Here is a 19,269-nt window from a genome sequence, read left to right on the forward strand (position 1 = left end):
AAATCTCGTTGATTTGGCCATCAGAAAAAATTTTCGAATTAGGCGATAGCCTAAAAAGCTGCCAAAAACTGTTTGCATCACAGCAACTTTTTCTGATCAACCCCTGGATTACGGCTGTGTATACATTTGAGATGAAAGCTATGCAACAGTAACAATGTTTTGTGGATTCATGAAGTGCTTTGTTTTCTGCACACTGTACAGAGCGTTACAATCACCACTGTGGCCCTATTCGCAGTGCAACACAGTAGCAGCGGTACGTTGTAACAAACAGCCCCCTTGCATTATGAAGCCTCTTTGCATCGCATGGACTGTGACTCCTGCAGTGAAGCATCCTCAAATAACAAAGGTTCAGCATACTCGAAGAGCAGAGCAAGTATGTGGATGCAAAAAGAAAAATATGAGCAAGCGTTAGGACAGCATGACTCCTTTTCAAAATAGAACTAAAAGGCCAGTGACGCAACTGCAGCGTCTGAAACGCCGTGACTGGCCCCATAACAAGTTACAGAAAGTGGTCTCCGAGTATGGCAAACTTTTGCGGTTAATCGGAGCATTTTGCACAGCGTGGCACAAATTTAATAAATTCCACTCTTATGGCGCAGCTTGGCGCAGAAATATGCAGCTGTCAGTGCTGCTACTGCCAAACTGTGATTTGGAGCAATTTTGGAGCAGTAAAAAATGGACTTTGGAGCACATTGGAGCAGCTTGACAAGTGATTGGAGCACTTTGGAGCCCCTGTGTGCTGTTTCTAAAAGGTCCGTTGCTCACCAAGAAGCCAACACACAGCTCAGCTATTGTGAACAAGTCGATTTACATCTACTATCTTGCCATTGCCTTCCCTATCCATTATTTCAAGGTGTTCTGCAGCAAGGAAGTGTAACACTAAGAAAGCAAGAAGGAAAGAAGCCAACAGTCGGCGAGGCCAAGGAAAGCGTTGGGGATGGTACTTTATGTTTTTTTTTTTTAATGTTTACTTGGATAATCACAGAAATTAGTAATGTAATCTGTTTAGGAGAAAGATAATTAAGCACAAAGTAGAAGAAAAAACAACGTGCCGATGGTGGGAACCGAACCCACGACCTCCGAATATTGCGTCCGGTGCTCTTCCAACTGAGCTACATCGGCCGCTGTCCCCCCTGCTACTTGCTTCGGTATTTATGTTGTCTGTATACGAACCTTGAGAGCGTTCACCAGCACCGCCCTCAACCATAGCGGCGGACGTGGAACGTCCTCAGTTACCGCCAACGTCACATAGAATGTGATCAAGAGCGAGGGCGAAAGCTGTGCTAGAAACCTCTTAAGCTACCTATGGCTTCAAGACTGCCAGAACCGAGACCCCCATAAGCTACAAGCAGATCAATTAAGGGGAAATGAGGGTGCTGGTTATAATACATGAAGGAAAGAAGCCAACAGTCGGCGAGGCCAAGGAAAGCGTTGGGGATGGTACTTCATGTTTTTTTTTTAATGTTTACTTGGTGCTCCAAGTAAACATTAAAAAAAAAAACATAAAGTACCTTCCCCAATGCTTTCCTTGGCCTCGCCGACTGTTGGCTTCTTTCCACATGCCGCGTGTGACGCCGTTTCGCGATCACCGCTGCCGCCGTGCAACTGGTCCTTTGACTGGTCCTGTTTTGAATTAAAGAGCACCACGACCACCGCCGCGCAACTAAGTTTTCCGAGTGCTCGATCTGTCACGCCCCTGAAAAGTGCTTAGGTATCACTTTTTCATCTGCATCATCATGATTACGATGCTCGTACGTTGCAAGAATCACCTCGAGGGAATTGTTCTCTCTCCTTCTGAAATGTCGAGCATCACCGACTACGCCCTTATCGACCCATCGTGGAGCGCCGCCACTTCGTCGCTGATAACAGGATGCCGCGTCACCGGCGCGCCTCTTATATGTACCTTTCTTTGGTTTTTAAGCCAGTATGACGCTCGAACCTAAATGTTCCCCAATTTACGCCGTGGTCGTCACGACATCGCTAAACCAGCCAGGCCTAACGCCTAACTATGCGACCTTTTCAAAATGGTGCCAAGCCACAAGCAGTTGACGCCGGCAGCCAACCAAATGTGGTCATTTGGGTCACATGCTTTCGGAGCCCAATAGCAGTGTGTGTTTTGCGCTAATTTGTCCTTTTGTTTTCCGCTTCGTGTGTTTGCAGATGCCAATCGTGACATGGGAATAACATGAATCCCGATCTTGAACGAGACCGAAATTATGCCGGTGGATAGCGTAATTCTTGGTATGCAGCCGATAAAGCTCAGCGCGATCTGACCCAATTTAAAGGGCCGAACGTTAAGATTCGCAGTTTGGAATGCTGTAACATGCAAAATATGCAGTATTTTTCAACAAAAATTTGGAGATAGTTGCACAAACATCCTAGGACCGCGAAAATGCAGAAATAAAAAAATCCGATTCTTAAACCGATTTTTGGCCACAAAAAGCCGTGTCCTCCCTTCAGGCGATCGTACCTGCGAAGCGCATCTAATGTGTGGCCTACAAACATGGATGCCTGACTAACCCAGCAAAATAATGTTTAATACTTGAGGCACAACAATTTTGTCAAACTGCCCTGCTGCTCCCCGATATTTCATGACTGAGTTAAACCGTCTGTATTTTTTTCCGAACATGACCGGTAACCCGAACCGCACCCGGGAACAAGTCACCACATCTGAGTTTTTTTTCGTCGACGGCGTTTCTGCTAGCGCGCAACAAGGGTGTTAAGCAGCAGACGCAGGAAATCACAGCACTGATAGGCCAAACCACCCCAATCACGCACTGGCTTCCTTTATCTGCTGCTGCCTCATCACACCTCCCTTTCTAACCACCCTAGCAAAAGCTAGCAGCACCCTGTCGGCAGCGACAAGCCACCCTGCTTTATATATTACCTTGCTCAAATGGCTATGTATGAGATTGCATTCAATGCAATAGATGACGCTACACAACTACAACTTATCATCATCATCATGATACTCCGGTCCACAGCCTATTCGCCTCGACTCTGGCTGCTCTGATCCCTCTACAGCCCTGTCGTTATCATCATCATTGCTTGATAGATTCATTTTGGAGCACTTTGGCGCATTTTTGGCAGTTTGTATCATGATGGCGCAGCAAATCGCATTTGGCACAGAATGGTGCAATTGGGGCAAGAGTGGAAGCACTAAGCTGTATCAAAATGCAGCTGTTGCCCCCCTGCCTCTCCCTCCCTCCTGGGCCACCTTTGGGGATCGAAGGGCAGGAGCACCGTTGTGCAGTGTGAGCCTTCCAATTGCCTTTCAGAGTGCTGCAAACAGCTTGTGGAGGAGAGTGTATGCAAGTAGGCACCCTACAGTTGCAGTGCAACAGGTGCTAAGCTCGGCTGTTTTTGTGTCTCCTCTTGCCTGGCACCCAAGAACTGGTTTCAATGTAGCCTAGGGTACCTTAGGCTTGTGTGGCATTGCGCAATGGCAGTAGAGCTTGGTGGAATTCTCCCGTTGCCCAAAAATATTTGCAAAAAGAGAAACCTAGAGGGCACTAGCATTTGTTCCCAGCATGCCCCTTTACAATCAGAATTCGAGAATTTTTAAGGCCCCCACAAAAATTTCACAACTCTTAAGGTTTTCATAGACCTGCTAGAAACCCTGGGCAGAGTATCATGTAAGTTTACTGGGTTTAACGTCCCGAAGCGACTCAGGCTATGATGGATGCCCCTGAGAGTCCTATAACTAAAGCAGCAAGGAAAGGGAGCTTTACACTAAAGAGTAAGGAACTGCAAAGTAACATCACATGAATATCTTCCGACTATGGGTGCAACAACATTCAAAATTTCGAACAGCTTTTTGAAACGTGTTTGCCATCCGATTTGATTTGCACCGTACTTTTACTATTTGAACCTTCTAAACGTTTAGACATTACAAATTTCTAGCTATATACACTCGCAGCGAAGCATTGTGACATTCTTATGTGGCCGTTACCTTGCAACTGTCACACAACTTAGCTGGCTCTGTTCAATCACTAACCAACTGGGACACAACAAAAGCCCACCAAGTGATGGCTGTGACATCAAAGTGGGGTCACATGAGGGATAAAAAAAAACCTGAAGTAGAATCGTTGCTTCTCCCCCCTTTGTGATTCCAGTTTTCAAAGGCTGGACATATAGTGCTCTGGTAAATAAAAAGGGCAAAGTATCAGTTGTATCCTGCACAGCTTAGCATGTTATCCTGCACAGCTTAGCATGTTTCACTTCTGTGCGGCACCACTGCTCTTGCTGTGACTACCTTGAGAGAGTTGCATGCTTCCCGGCGGCGCGTACGCCTGCCATGGCTGAACCAGCCAGCACGAGCGCCACCAGTGTGCCACATCCACCATATCAAATCACGTGAGCGTGTACACTTGGGCGGCATGTGGAAGCTGATCACAGTAGCAGATCGCGCTATAACTCCGTTATCGGCATATAAGCGAAGCATGGGGAGCAGCGAAGTTTGTGATTCAGGGTGTCTAGCAAACCACTATTTTCAAAATGCCTGACTTTTCCACGTTTTCCCTGATTATTTCAAGGCAAATTCCCTGACGAGTGAAGAGGCTCAAAAATGCAGCTACTCATGATAATGAGCATAGCCGAATCATCATCATCATCAGCCTGATTATACCCACTGCAGGGCGAAGGCCTCTCCCATATTTCTCCACTTAACCCGGTTCTGTGCTAGCTGCATCCACTTGACCCTTGCGAACTTCTTAATCTCATCCGCCCACCTAACTTTCTGCCGCCCCCTGCTACGCTTTCCTTCCCTTGGAATCCAGTTTGCTACCCTCAGCGACCATCGGTTATCCTCTCTTCGCACTACATGTCCTGCCCATGTCCATTTCTTCTTAATTTCCACTAGAATGCCAGTAACTTGAGTTATTTCTCTGACCCACTCTGCACGCTTTCTATCTCTTAATGTTACCCCTACCATTTTTCGTTCCATAGCCCTCTGGGTTGTCCTCAACTTAAGTAGAACTCTCTTGGTTAGCCTCCACGTTTCAGCCCCATAGGTGAGTACAGGCAAGATGCAACTGTTGTATACTTTCCTCTTGAGCGATACCGGTAAGCTGCTAGTCATAATCTGCGAGTGCTTGCCAAATAATCCCCAACAAAAAGCTATTTATTAAGCATATTCTCCAATTTACAATAGTGAAAGGCTGTTATTAGTATTAATGAAGGGTAAAAATGTCGCAAGTTTACTGAAATTAAAAGTGCACTGATGCCAGCCTCAGCAGAGCTCTTTGATACTAACAGTTGCAAAATTTCTTATAGGCCCCATGTATTAGAAACCGCAGTTTTGATTGGTCGAAATTCGGGTGTAATAGAATGCCTCGATGCGAGGCAGCCTAGGTCGCAGCCGGTCTCGAGGGAGAGCGCGCTCTCTTTCACGACTAGCCGCGCCTAAGTGTATAATAGTGGCAGCGCCCGCAGCCATTAAAAGGGGACTAGGGTCTTAAAACTGACGTTTTTAGTTATGGCTAGAATCTCACGAAAGTTTGCACACAGGTGTGGTTTTCTCTCCTGATATCAAAAATGTGATAATTAAGCAGGTGGTCTTATATCAGAAGTTATCTTACAAAGTCCAGAGCATAATTAGTGTATTTCTTACGCAGCTTTAATGGACCTTCTCATTGCATTTCGTTGCTTTTAAGGGGAGATGCGCCTCGAAAAAACTTTTTCTTTGATAATCAACCTAAGGTTATGAAACTGGCCATTTATAAGGTTTTTAATGCTGATTCCAAATGTGTTTTTAAGTTTCTACATTCCTTTATTAGTTTTTGTGGAAAAGTATCTGCAAAAGCACAATATAGAGCCTTTTGTGCACAGTTTTTTGATAATGAAATGTATGTTTAGACCAGCCTGCAATAGCTCATTCTGTTGCTTTGGTAATATAGTATGTTGAAAGCTACTTCAAATTTATTCATTTTATCCTATAATTGTAAAAACAATTCAGGAACACCAATGTGTATATTTTGGGCACCATGTGTGAACATTCAAAATTTTTTTTGAAAAAAGGTTGGAAAGGTTTTATAATCAGATAGATAACATTCTACATACTTTGAAGAGGCAGTGTGCAAATGCAAAATTTCATCCATATCTGACTTGAAAGTGGTTGAAGTTTGTTGCACAAAATGTAAAAAAAGCTGAAAATTACGAATGGAGAAAATAGCATTTTAAAGTTTCAAACATCTGTATTTTTTCATCAACACAACAAAAGCACATGAAACTTCTTGCCAAAATGGAGAAATAAGTAGCAAACACTGCTATGTTCATTAGAACTCCCTTGGCCCGTAAGTTGACCCCTAGAGATTTTCTCGAACAGTCTGTCAGTCAAGCTCTCTTCACCATATACGGCGATGCGCTCGGGCTATAGCAGTCTGGCGGAGTGACATTTTTTTCACCTTTCTCTGGTCCCGGGAATCACCCAGGATATCAAGTTCTTTTGATGGCAGCCCACCAAGCTCCTGAAGTACTTGTTCAAAGCTTGTGTGTCCTCTATTATACCATAAAACAACAATGGCAGTTGCTGTTTCCACAGAAGTTCTGAAAGTAAACCGGGTCTTTGGGCACAGTAGCCAGATTTTACTGTTCAGAAGCTAAGCCGCATTTTGGGTTTTCCCCTGCAAGCAGCGAATACCTTTTCCTTAGTGAAGTGCTTGTATATGGGCAACAGAGCTAGCCCCTGTGCCTTTGTAAGAAGTGGGGTGTGGTCCAGTGCAGGCTCTCTCAGCGCTTCGACCTGTTGGTGCCTGCACCACGATTCCACACCTTCAGGGCAGAACTTTAGGCTTTCAGCATTATTTCTGGAACAGGAGTGAAAATATGACGCCCAAATGGCACGATACATTTTCCGGACATCACCGCTGTTGCTTGTGATAGCAATTCGATAGTAGTTTTGCAACTTCTGAAACTGCCTACTGTTCAACTTCTCACCACTTGGAAGAGGTAAGTTCAACTTCCCAAGTGGCGTACCTAGGCGCTTGGCCATATGATTTGTACAAACCTCCTTCTCAATGGAGGTTCAGCCATATACTTTGCCTGAGAAACTGCACTAAAGGCTTTACTGTCCCCATCACTTAGGAGTTTGGTGAAGCACAGTGGTGTCTTCTGTGAGGGGGTCCGCGTCCATATGCGCACTGCTGCCTCCGTTTCCATGGCGCGAGAGGAGCATTCGGTGTTTTTCTTGTTAACCGGGCCATGAAACACCTGCGAGATTTCTTCTTCGCTTCCAAGATCTTGGTGCCGAGTACACGCAAGACAGAAGTTTGACAGGCCCTAAAAATTGAGGCACGAACCACTGTCTGCAGACACAGAGGTGCCAGTGTCGTTATGGCTCTTGTGGCCCCGTTTCTGCCACGTACCATTAACCATAACGGCAATATCTGTGTCCCTCACCCTTTCTTTTGTGAGAACCCTAGCGTTCTTCATATTTTCTGTCACTGCTTTCATGGCCGCACCATGAACTTTCTTGCCGATCGCAGCAAAGTCTGTGTTGTAATGGGTTCAGCAGGGCAAGATAGCACAAAATCACGACAGCTGTTCGGGCCCCGATGCCAATCGCACGCGCAGCCACCACGACCTTCATGTTGACGGTAAAACTGTCGCGAGAGCTTCCACTCTGATATTCCAGATTTCCGTTGTGGGATTGGGGCTTGCTGTGGCTGCCCTTTGTGCGGCCGCCACCCGCTTCCCTGTTCTCTTTCCCTTCCTCCCGCCTGAGGCGGCGGAGAGATGTCCGGACGACTTGTCACTGTCGCTCGGACACAACTCCGCCCTGGCGTCCCAGTGGCTGTTCTCATTGGCGCCTCTTGGCGGGAACACAAAACCGCTTTGACGGCCGCGCTCGCGAAACCTCCGAGTGGGGCCCAGGGAGAGACCCCTCCAAGACATCACAAGGTGCGTACGCTACTGTTCTTGGCTGCCGGCCTTTGTCCGCGCAGACCAGTGTGTACTCGAGTTCGTCTGTTCTGGGTAGTACATGAGAGCGCAGCTCGAGCCTGTCGATCGTGATCCAACAATCTGCGACAGGCGTACCTTGCGGTGGTTGCCCACTCTCTCAGAGGAACCCTTTGGTCACCGCGAGAGAGAGGTCACAGCACACCCTTGCATGCTTGCGGCACGCACTCTGTGTCACTTCGTGCGCGCAGGGGAGCCTTGCTCCTCGCGTGCTCCTGGGACACGGTGACTGAGTATGTGTATGTATGTGCGTTTGTATATATGTGTATGTGTGTGTGTGTGTACCGCTGGAGGATGGCGTTTGAATAAATGTTTCCTTTGTGAACTTGGAGGTTTGTGTCCTTGCAGCGAAATGCTCTCCTCCCTGCGGAGGTTGAGTGCATGCTGCGATGTTTCAGTGTGCGCATGGTGACTGCTGATCGGGGCTTCGGCTCGCGCGACGCTCGAACCCGTGGTAGTTAGTGGCCTATGCCCACGTAGAAACCACAATTGGCACCAAACGTGAATTGTCCCTGGCTCCATGAGTCGTTGGACAGCACATCGGCAGAGTTGAAGGCCTTGACGATCCAGCTCATGCGCCATGCCTGCCGCCCCCTGCGCGGCACTCGGCAAAGGCACTGAAACACGCTACATGGTTCTTTGAACCACCCCGCGGTGCAACTGTTGACCATATGCCTGCGCTGTTTCAGATTTACGCCGTTGCGGAAGCAATATACGCGACGCTGCCGCTGTTGGCATCTCCGCACAACAGCACTTGTAGTAAAGCCAGCGTGAAAACGCGCTGCAACACGAACGCTGGTCGGCAGTGAACAATGTTTATTGCCCAGAGCTGAGATTTTAAACCTCTCGTGCTGAGAGGGTTACAGAAGAGGGAGAGAAGCGTGAGCGACAGGAACGCAGTAACGCGGCTGCCTTCAGCACAGGAACGCAGGCATGCGCGGCTGTCTTTGGTACAGGAACGCAGGCATGCGGCTGCCTTCGGCACAACCCAAGAAATACAGTTCTCCTCCCTTAAAATTGAAACCGCTGTACCGGTTTTCTTATTCTGATGGATCGTCTGAGCGTGGGCTGCAGGGGTTCAGTCAATTCCGACGGAACCAGTGGGCACTCCGTTGTTGCTGCAGATGGTACTTCACTCGGGTCAGCTGCTGACGCTTGAGGGCTTTGTTCTTGCTACGATTCAGTAGTCCTGGGTGTATGCACTGGTGGCATATCCACACTGGTCACCTTGTCAGCACCGCCTTCCAACTGCGTGCTTGCAGTGGCCTCTACAGACACAGTCCTTGGCATAAACTCTCGACTACGGCGGACTTGGTCGACGTGGCGCTGCACTACTCCGGTTGGCATGTTCACTGTTATCATTCTCGCCCCCGACGTGGTCTGTACACTGCCAGGCACCCATCTTTGGCCGGCGCCGTAGTTCCGCACGTATATGCTGCTGCCTGGCATGATGGTCCAGTCGTGAGCGTCCGCCGACGAGTCCGCATCTCTGGGTGGCAGACATGTGTCTAGCCGGGAATGTAGCCGATAGCCGAGAAGCACCTCGGAAGGTGACCTTCCTTCTCTTTGGGGGGTCCGCCTGTAGTTGAATAACAAACATATGAGGTTGTCTTCCAGCTGTCCGTCTCCCATTTTCTGCAACCAGTCCTTCACGGTCCGAAACGCTCTTTCTGCTGCTCCGTTACACTGGGGAGAAACAATATCGCGCAGGTGCACGATATTGTTTCTCGATACGAAAGTGGCGAATTCCTGACTTGTGAATTGTGTGCCATTATGGGATTCGATTGTGCGTGGCACGCCCAACCGGCAAAACATACTCCTTAGGCATCGGATTGTACTAGCGGTATTCCCGTGCTTCAAGGGTACTGCTTCAATCCATTTCGTGTGGGCATCAACCACTATCAGTATCATCTTGCCACCAAACGGCCTGCAAAATCGATGTAAATACGAGACCACCGGTCCGCGGCCTTCGGCCAACTCACTAGTGGGGCTGCCGTAGGCATTGGCAGGTTTTGTGTGCAGTTGCGGCACTGCGCAGACAAGTGTTGAATGTCCCTGTCCAGGCCTGGCCACCAAAACAATGAACGCGCGACAGATTTCATTGACGAGGAGCCCTGATGGGTTTCATGTAGCAGCTGCAACATCCGTTCCTGCGCTTTCCGCGGTATCACCACTCTGTTGCCCCCGTAGATAAGACGGTGAGCCTACGATAGCTCCAGCTTACGATCAAAAAACGGCAACAAGTCTCTCGCCATTCCTTTAGTCGTTTTAGGCCATCCATACAAAATGTAGTGACACTGGCTAACCTCGGGTCTTTGTCCGTCAGCTCTTGCAATTTGCGCGTCGTCACTATACCTTCTCCCAGGGATTCCAATGAAAGGACATACTCCGGCAGTTCACCCTCGGTCCCCGGTTCCGTAGTCGGCGCTGGTAGCCTGTTGAGGGCATCTGCTGTCAGCAGCTGTTTCCCTGGCACGTACTGTAACTTGTACTGGTAGCCATCCAAGAATAGTGACCACCGTTGAATTCGCGCTGTAGCCATCGGCGGCGTCTGACGGTTAGGCCTGAGCAGTCCCAGCAGTGGTTAATGGTCGGTCACCAGGATAAACTGCCGACAGAACTTCGGCGTCGCAGTCTCCTTGAGCTTTAGGCTGGCTGGAAGTCTCTTGATGAGCCCCTGGTCTGTCGAAAAGACATCTTTATACACAACGAGCAGTCTGTTCACCATGTGGTTGCTTGGCACGTTTCTTAATGTCGAATCCGGTGCAGTGAATTCTGTCATCGGAACGCCCATCCTGCCAAGTGCCGCAATCAGATTGCGACAGCACAGGTTCGGTCCTGAACAGTCAAGCACAATAAGTGGACAGGCTACCGACACATTTTTGTATCACACCGGAAGTTCGAGTTCGCCAAGCACCGGCAGTTGTCCCGTGTAACATGACAACTTCACATGTGGCGTTTTCAAGCGTGGCCACTGCGTTCGGTGTCGGTCGTAAACGTTCCGTGATATGACGCACACCGGGGATCCTGTGTCCACTTCCATTTCCAGGTCTATTTCCCCCCACCGAAATGTGAGGCGAAACGGTGGTTCCAACCCATTTTTCCTTCCCGAAATTACCGTCCAGACGTGTGCCTCATCCTGGTCTTGTTGCCAGACGCTGTTTCAACTGTCAGTGCCTTGACACTCGCAGTTCGCCTAGCAGCATTTCCATCTATTCTGGCCTTGTAGCATTTCTTTGCCAAATGACCACGTTGCCTGCAGTGGAAACATCATGTGTTAGCCCAGCGGCAGGCGTTATCACCGTGTGTCGCGCTTCCACATTGTCTGCACTCTTGCACTGCGCCGCTGGTATGATTATCTCACGATGAAGAGAGATGACTGGCTTGCATTCTTAGCACCATTGGTTGTTCTGCATTAATATCGTTTGCATAGTTCTCGGCTGTTTCTGCTGCTATTGCCAGCGTTTCAGCCTCCTCCAGTGTCAAGTCTTTCTTCGCCAGTAACTGCTTGCATAGGTTAGTTGAGCGTACACTGCAAACAATTCTATCCCTCAGCATTCGGTCTAGCGCAGTCCCAAAATTGCAGCCGTCTGCTATGCGCCATATTTCGACCAGAAATGCCTGCATTGCCTCACCCTCTTGTTGACAACGGGTGAAAAATTTATAGCTCTCCGCTATCTCGTGACGCTTCGGGTCGTAGTAGATGTTTAAAGCTGCGACTGCTTCGTCATAAGTGAGGGAATTCAGCGTCCGAGGTGCAATTCGTCCCGCTAACACTTGAACAGTCTGCGTGCTGAGTGCTGCCACAAGCAGGCTAGCTGCCATCTTGGGTCGGTAATAGCATTGGCTTCAAAATATGCTTCAGCCCTTATAAGGTACGCTTTCCACTTATCTGATGTGTCGTCGAAAGTCGGGAGCTGCAGGCAGGTCATAGCTCTCGTCGGTGCTTCACGTTGCAGCAGGCGGTCGGCTTCAACTTTTACCGCATGGGTAATTTTCGAACTCGTCGCCACTGTAGTAAAACTAGCGCGAACACGCGCTGCAACACGAACGCTGGTCGGCAGTGAACAACAACGTTTATTGCCCAGAGCCGAGATTATAAACCTCTCGTGCTGGGAGGGTTACAGAAGAGGGAGAGAAGCGTGAGCGACAGGAACGCAGTCATGCGGCTGCCTTCAGCACAGGAACGCAGGCATGCGCGGCTGTCTTTGGCATAGGAACGCAGACGCGCAGCTGCCTTTGGCACAACCCAAGAATATACAACAGCACCCGTACCCCGCTAACAGTCATTTCTGTTTGGGGAACGACAAGGCGTTGGCCGGGCTTCCTGTGGAAACCGCGCTGACAGCGCGCTCAGTTGGCTGATGCGGCTCCGTGAACTTGCGAGCCGGCTGGCACAACATTCTCTCCGGGTACAGCATTTCGACTTTTCGGTGGAGTATCTAAAGGGAAGATTGAATGTGACAGCTGATGCGCTATCCCGTGCCCCACGCGCCCGCGGCAGCGTCTTTACACTGGCAGGTGAAGAGGGCGAAACAGCGGACGAGCCGTAGATCGGCACGGAGGGGACGCCCGCAGACGGGTTCCTCATTCCACTATCCAGGTAAGCAGCGCTTCGCAAAGCAGGCAAAGGTGAAAGCTCTTCGTGAGCACCTCTGAGATGCCGATGCCAGTGAAAGTTTTGCTGCGAGCCTGCGAGGGGACAAAACCAGGCTCTCCTTTGGGATGACTGGGATCGTTTTCAGCCATCAAGAGCTATGATGGTCCAGCAAAATGACCCGTTTTGTCGCGATGTCAGCGATGGTCTCCGGGAGACGAAGCGCCGTTACGCTGCTTGTATTTCAATGGGCGCAACGCCGTTACGCTACTTGTATTGAGCGGGTGCAGGGGGGCACAAACCAGCGTGTGGCGCGGCGTGCCTCGGGGATTCATATTTGCTGGGCCATGATGGGCTTGTTCTGAAACACATAGCCACGGATGATGAGTCCATGAACCATTTGAAGTGACTATTCCCCAATATCTGAGCAGCGCTCTGTTGTGTTTCTCTCACAACAAACCATTGGCTGGCCATCTGAGCGGCTCCAAGGTTTTAAGAAACTGAGTCGATGGGTGACTGCAGCCCGGCATGAAGCGCAACATTTTCCGCTGTTGCCATTCCTGCCATGTCTGTCAAATGGAGAAGTCGAGGGGTGGCAATCCACTGGGCATGACGAAACCAACTGGCAGTGTGCGTCCATGGCAGATGGCCACCTGCGATTTCATGGGGCATTTCCCCAGTAACAAGAAGGGGTGCATTCCTGGAGAATCTTCCTACAGAGAATGCCAGCCATGCCTACATTGCAGACCTGAAGGCCTACGCGTAACGGTCTGACTAGCTTGCGCTGGTGCCCATTGTCACCACCGGCAAGCACCAAGGCATACCCGATGCGGTGGAACGCAGCCGTGCCCCGCACCGGTACAAGGTGAGGCAACGTTCACCTGTGCGATTGATGCCGGACGGCAGGCCTTTTCCACAACCGATGGCATACCGCCTCACCGAGCGAGCTTTCTCGTCGAACCCTACCCGGAAGCAAGGTTGGTCCTCCCTTTTCTGGCAGCTTAGTTCCAGCCTGTGTGCTTTTATTTTTGTTTGTGTGTGTGTGTGTCTCTTCACATTTTTCGCTTTCTTCTGTTTTCGTTCTTGCCTCCTATCTTGTAAATATTGTACAGTGAGTGTCTTCTTTTGTACAGCGCGTCTTTTCTCTCCTCTTTCCGCTTGAACTTTCGAGTGTTTCTCATTAGGCAGCCCCGTCTTGCGGCTGTTCCTGCGTGTGTGGAGGAAACGGGGTCATTTGGGGATGGGGAGCGTGGACGATGCCCCCTTTCACGGCCACCGCCATTGCGAAAGTGTTTGGGACAGGTCAGCTTCTGAAGGTCGGCGCCACCCTTTGTGTGGTGTGTGTGTGTGGCTGTGGCTGTGCGTACGCGTGCCAAGAGCGGAGGCGATGACATTGTGCCGTGTGTGTTTGCTGGCATGTGCTGAGCGTGGAGGAAAGAGCCCCGCGCGGTCACCACATGAGCCCCTTGGATCGCCGCGGAGTTTCCACGCCTGGGCTCCTTCGGCGCATTCACTGTCCCTGCACCTAACCTATACCGCTACCGACGGAGATCGTCTGCAGCCAACAATTGCCAACTGGCCACCTAGAAGTCGATGTGCGGTGAGTCACCGGTCATCGCTGGCTCCCTGAGCTGCACCGACGAACTTTGGGACTTCAGTACATAGTTGTTCTAACTTCGCCTTCGGAACTTTGTACAACGGGATCTTTTTGGCTGGATCGGAAGCGTAGTTTACTTGTTGTGTGAGGATAGCATTCTTTTCTTCATGCTGGGGACTGCCACATGTTATCACTGATGGGTAGGAGGCCAATTAAGGAGAGGAGGATGTGGCATTTGGGCTTGCTGCGGCTGCCCTTTGCGCGGCCGCCGCTCGCTTCCCTGTTCTCTTTCCCTTCCTCCCGCCTGAGGCGGCGGAGAGATGTCCGGACGACTTGTCACTGTCGCTCGGCCCCAACTCCGCCCTGGCGTCCCAGTGGCTGTTCTCATTGGTGCCTTCTGGCGGGAACACGACACCACTTCGACGGCTGCGCTCGCGAAACCTCTGAGCGGAGCCCAGGGAGAGACCCCTCCGAGACATCACAAGGTGCGTACACTACTGTTCGTGTCTGCCGGCCTTTGTCCGCACAGACCAGTGTGTACTCGAGTTCGTCCACTCCAGGTCGTACCTGAGAGCGCAGCTCGAGTCTGTCGATCCTATCCAACGATCCGCTACAGGCGTACCTTACGGTGGTTGCCCACTCTCTCTCAAAGGAACCCTTTGGTCACCACGAAAGAGGTCACAGCACGCCTTTGCGTGCTTGCGGCACGCACTCCGTGTCACTTCGTGCGCGCAGTGGAGCCTTGCTCCTCACGCGCTCCCGGGACATGGTGACTGAGTATGTGTGTGTACTACTGGAGGATGGCATTTCATTAATGTCTCCTTTGTGAACTTGGAGGTTTGTGTCCTTGGAGCGAAGTGCTCTCCTCCCTGTGGAGGTTGAGTGCATGCTGCGGTGTTCCCGTGTGCGCGTGGTGATGGCTGATCGGGACTTCGGCTCACACGACGCTCGAACCCACGGTGGTTGGTGGCCTATGCCCACGTAGAAACCACACCGCTGGCGCTATCTGGAAGTCCACCAGGCACAATGCGCCTCGAGGTGTGCACAGCAAAAAGCGCTGATGCTGGGCACTCACTATTTTTACAGTGCAGCTAGAGAAAAGCCAAAAGCTCCTTTCGCTTTTCCGCCGGTTCGCGTACTGCAAGGGTACAGGTGCAGTATCTTCACCTGCAGCCAGTAGGGCAAGCAGCCCCGCTTACCAGCCCCATAAGCACGCTGACCTCGCATATCGCAGCACTCATAGAGTGAAGACGACTGCATGCTGCTATCTTCCTTGAAGAGTCCAATCTTCACCTCCGAGGCACTCACAAAGTTTACCATGGCATCGATCTCGTCCGAGTGCCCGTTGGCCTGGCTAGGGCTAGCTTGCGTCGGGTGACTGCATTTCGCTGCAGTTTTCCGGAGAGGCCCGAGACGGCATCCTGGGTACAAGTTCTTCATCCGAGACTTTCGAGCTCGGAAGTCATGATTTTATGTGTCGTTCAGTGCGAACTCAGCAAATGCTGAAAGGCCGCTGAAAAGAACTAGCAGAGCACGATGCAGCACGATTGAGATGCTGTACAAAGCGAAAGCAGGAGGTAGGCTTCACCACAGCGTCGTATCAGTCCGGGCCAATGGCGGCCTCTCTAGAGCACCACGTGATTTAAAAGGCCTAGTAGGAACTCTCGAAGCATGCATAAAAAACGTTTTTGTTTATTATTTTCAGCTGATATACGCAACTGCGGGAGATGCTATCTACAAGAAAAAGGCTTACTAAACCTCTCCAAGCAAACGGCAATCGCGAGCGATACAGCGTTCTTGAGATTCAGGCACTGGAGGGTTGGCAATGTGTGTGGAAAGTAGCACTTTCTCGAGCTACCGTGGTTGAATAAAATGAACTTTTTAAACTTAGCGATCGAATTTTGCTTTGATATTTCAGGAAGTTGTAGCTAAATGTCCAAAAATAATTTTACAGACAAAAACTCAAAACTGAAATGAGTTTTCGGAGTAATTTTCCTCTAGAAAAAAAAAACAGCACCAGGCTTAGACAATGTGCACTACACTTTGCTTGCCCATCTTTCTGAAGCTTGTGTCGAAGCGCTGCTGAAATTATTTAACGGGGGACATCCCTCAGAGAATCACTTTTTATTTGTCGACATATCTGCAGCAGATTTGCATCGTTTGTATATTTTCTTGCGCCGATTCTAAAACTGCAAAATGTTTTCACCTATGGCAGGTAGCTTTAAATACATTAAGGAAAGCTGGTCTTCTGTCTATGTCTTCAGATTTCCTATGCTTTCATGTAAAACTGTTTCAGAATTACGAATTTCCATATAGCGCATATATCAAAATAATGTTAAAGAAACATCAATATTACAAATTTGGCTAAAATTAACAGTGCCGCAGATCGCAATCGCAACTCTCGTGTGAAAGACAAACTGCCGTTTCTATGTGTATGGTCTGCGGGCTGTAGCAATCATTATCAGCATATCTAGTGCCAGCTCCTACCGTCACCATAAAGCTATGGTTTAATATGCAGTAGCCAGCAGACCTAGCTGCCTGTTCTTTTTCTTCCTGTGTTGTGTGTCATTTGCCGGTCAGCCACTCATGCCATTCGTGTGTGTGGGAAGGTCTTTTTTTGTCGCAGATTATCCTATTCCAAAGTCTGTGCGACATCTGACGATGACTTCAACCAGCAAGGGTGCCAAGAAGATAAGAAAGCAGCTTTCACTATAAGAAATTGACACAGGAAAGAAGGTCATCGGACTCTGCAGACAGCTAGCATTGCCCCGACTGCCACTATCATTTTGAAAGACCAAGATAAGATTTTCAAACTTCGGGGAACACTGAAGATAAGCTCATATCGAACTCTGATGTTTTTTTTTGCACATGGACAGTGTACTTTCATTGCTCGGTGCAATCATGCATCCAATGAGGCGTTGCAGAAAGTGAAAGGTGCATGTGCAGTAGGGGTATAATGTAGTATGTGGACGTGTTGCTGCACGCGGCAGAAGAAAAATAACTGATTTCTTCAAATAAAGCAGCTTTGAAGTTAACATAATATTTTCCTTTGATCTCTTACTTGTCTACACATGTGCCTACTGCCAATGCATCATTTTCATACTTAGGTTTGAGCACAGGCTTATAATCACAGATTTTTCATTACGGTATTTAAAAATAACCAACTATCTTTTGCGGTCCCGCAGAATTCATTATATCAAGATGTGACTGTATCTGGACGTGATTGCAATAGAAAAGCTAAATGTCTTACTGGTTGACCAAACAATAGGTCGCGGCCACAGCTTCAATACAGCATCATGTCTGCATACAATGGACGGCTATACACGGCTGCTGCTGATATAGTTCTGAAGTTCTGTCCCCATTAGATCTGTAAGATACTTTAGTGCAATATTCTTCACAAACCCTGATACACTGCACTATACACATAGCACGGCTGTTAAAACGAACTCTCATATAAGATCAGCAATGTAAAACCATTTGGCTGGCCTCTTATAAGACTCAATATAAAAAATCCAATTCTTTACAGCTTTGCGGGTACCGTCAAATCTCAATATAACAAATCCCGCGGGACCGCGAAAAATCATTCGATATTTTGAAATATTGTTGTAATGAAAAATCTGCGATTATAAGCCAGTGGTCAAACCTAGGTATGAAAATGACGTACCTTGGCAGTAGGCACGTGTGTAGACAGGCAAAACCTCAAGTGAAAAGGTTGCACTAACTCCAAAGCTGATTTATTTGAAGAAATCCATTATTTTCTTCTGCCGAGCGCAGCAAGCACGACCACGCACTACATTACACCACTACAGCACATACACCTTCAGCTTTCCGGAACACCTCATCGCATGCGTGATTGCACCGAGCGATGAAAGTACGGACTTTGTCCATGTGCAAAAAAAAAAAAAAGAGAAAAAACATCGAAATTTTTTATGACCCCATCTTCAATGCTTCCTGAGCTTTCAAAATCTTGTCTCGGTCTTTCATAATGATCGCGGCAGTCGATGGGGCAATGCTAGCTGTCTGTAGAGGCCGAATCGCTTTTTCCCTGTGTCGATTTCTTGCAGTGAAAGCAGCTGCGTTCATATCTTCTTGGCACTTCGCTGTCTAGTATCATCGCCAATCTCGCACAAACTTCGCAATAAGATAATCAGCAGCAAAAAAAAAAAAATACCGTCCCGCACGCGCAAATGCACGAACGACCGAGTTGCGTACGGCACACAACACAGGAAGAAAAAAATGCAGGCAGCTAGGCCTGCTGGCTACTGCGCAATAAATCATAGCTTCATATTGGTGCTAGGAGCTGGTCCTAGATGTCCTGATGATGATAGCTACAGCCCACGGACCATACAGACAGAAACGGTGGTTTCTGTTTCGTTTCACGCGAGAGTTGCAAGCTTCGGTGCTGTTAATTTTAGCCAAATTCGTAATACTGATGTTCCAAAATTATAGAACAAGAAATAAAATATGTTCGTTATTCTGAAATATACGCTATTTTGAAATTCGTAATTCTGAAATAATTTTACATTGAAAACATGGCAAATCTGCCGGGGATTCTTAAAAAATTCGTTAATTTGAAAAGTTCGTTATTGTGGTGTCCGTAGTAACAAGATTTCACTGCATTTAAGTCAAGATGAACTTTTTCAGCAACGGCATGCAACGGCCATCCTTTGTCCTTCATAGGGCGTTCGTGCGGTACTAGAGAAAGAAAATTATCAGGGGTCTGAGAATGGTATTTACCATTCGCATATGCTCAAACATTATGAAATGCCCTGTGAATTTGCAGCCAAACTTTGCATGCATTCTAACTACATTTGGCAGTCAGACTAACTCGCAATTATTACTTTAACTATGTGCTGTTTACTTGCACATTATAAAGCTGGGATGCTGAAATGATGAATCTGGCATAAAACCGATTCACTGACAGCCGTTGCAAAGTGGCCGCTGTCAGAAAACGAAAGGACTGCACAGTGCTACGCTGCAGTTGATGAATTGCTGTGAACATGCTAGTGACACGTCAACCGACCGCCAGCAATGCTCTCATTATTGATCACAACAATAAGAGACGCAGTATGCCCTCGAGCAGGAATTGCAGACCATAGCAGTGAAGTTTCATCTC

The 19,269-nt window shown here is 48.7% G+C and overlaps 1 long non-coding RNA gene, 1 other non-coding gene and 2 pseudogenes across 3 annotated transcripts in view; all 4 read right to left on the reverse strand.

Moving 5' to 3' along the window:
- The window catches only part of LOC146172463 (uncharacterized), a 122,420-nt gene that overhangs the window by 46,117 nt on the left and 57,034 nt on the right, over positions 1 to 19,269 (reverse strand). The window lies entirely within an intron of this gene.
- Positions 1,050 to 1,122, reverse strand: TRNAL-CAA (transfer RNA leucine (anticodon CAA)). Its single transcript has one exon. It is a non-coding gene; the product is annotated as a tRNA-Leu (tRNA).
- Positions 6,593 to 15,620, reverse strand: LOC146172466 (uncharacterized; annotated as a pseudogene).
- LOC146172467 (uncharacterized) lies at positions 9,941 to 11,891 on the reverse strand (annotated as a pseudogene).

Source organism: Amblyomma maculatum, unplaced genomic scaffold (assembly GCF_055883805.1).
Source record: "Amblyomma maculatum isolate TAMU_Amacu unplaced genomic scaffold, ASM5588380v1 scaffold_13, whole genome shotgun sequence".
Classification (NCBI taxonomy): Eukaryota; Metazoa; Arthropoda; class Arachnida; order Ixodida; family Ixodidae; genus Amblyomma; species Amblyomma maculatum.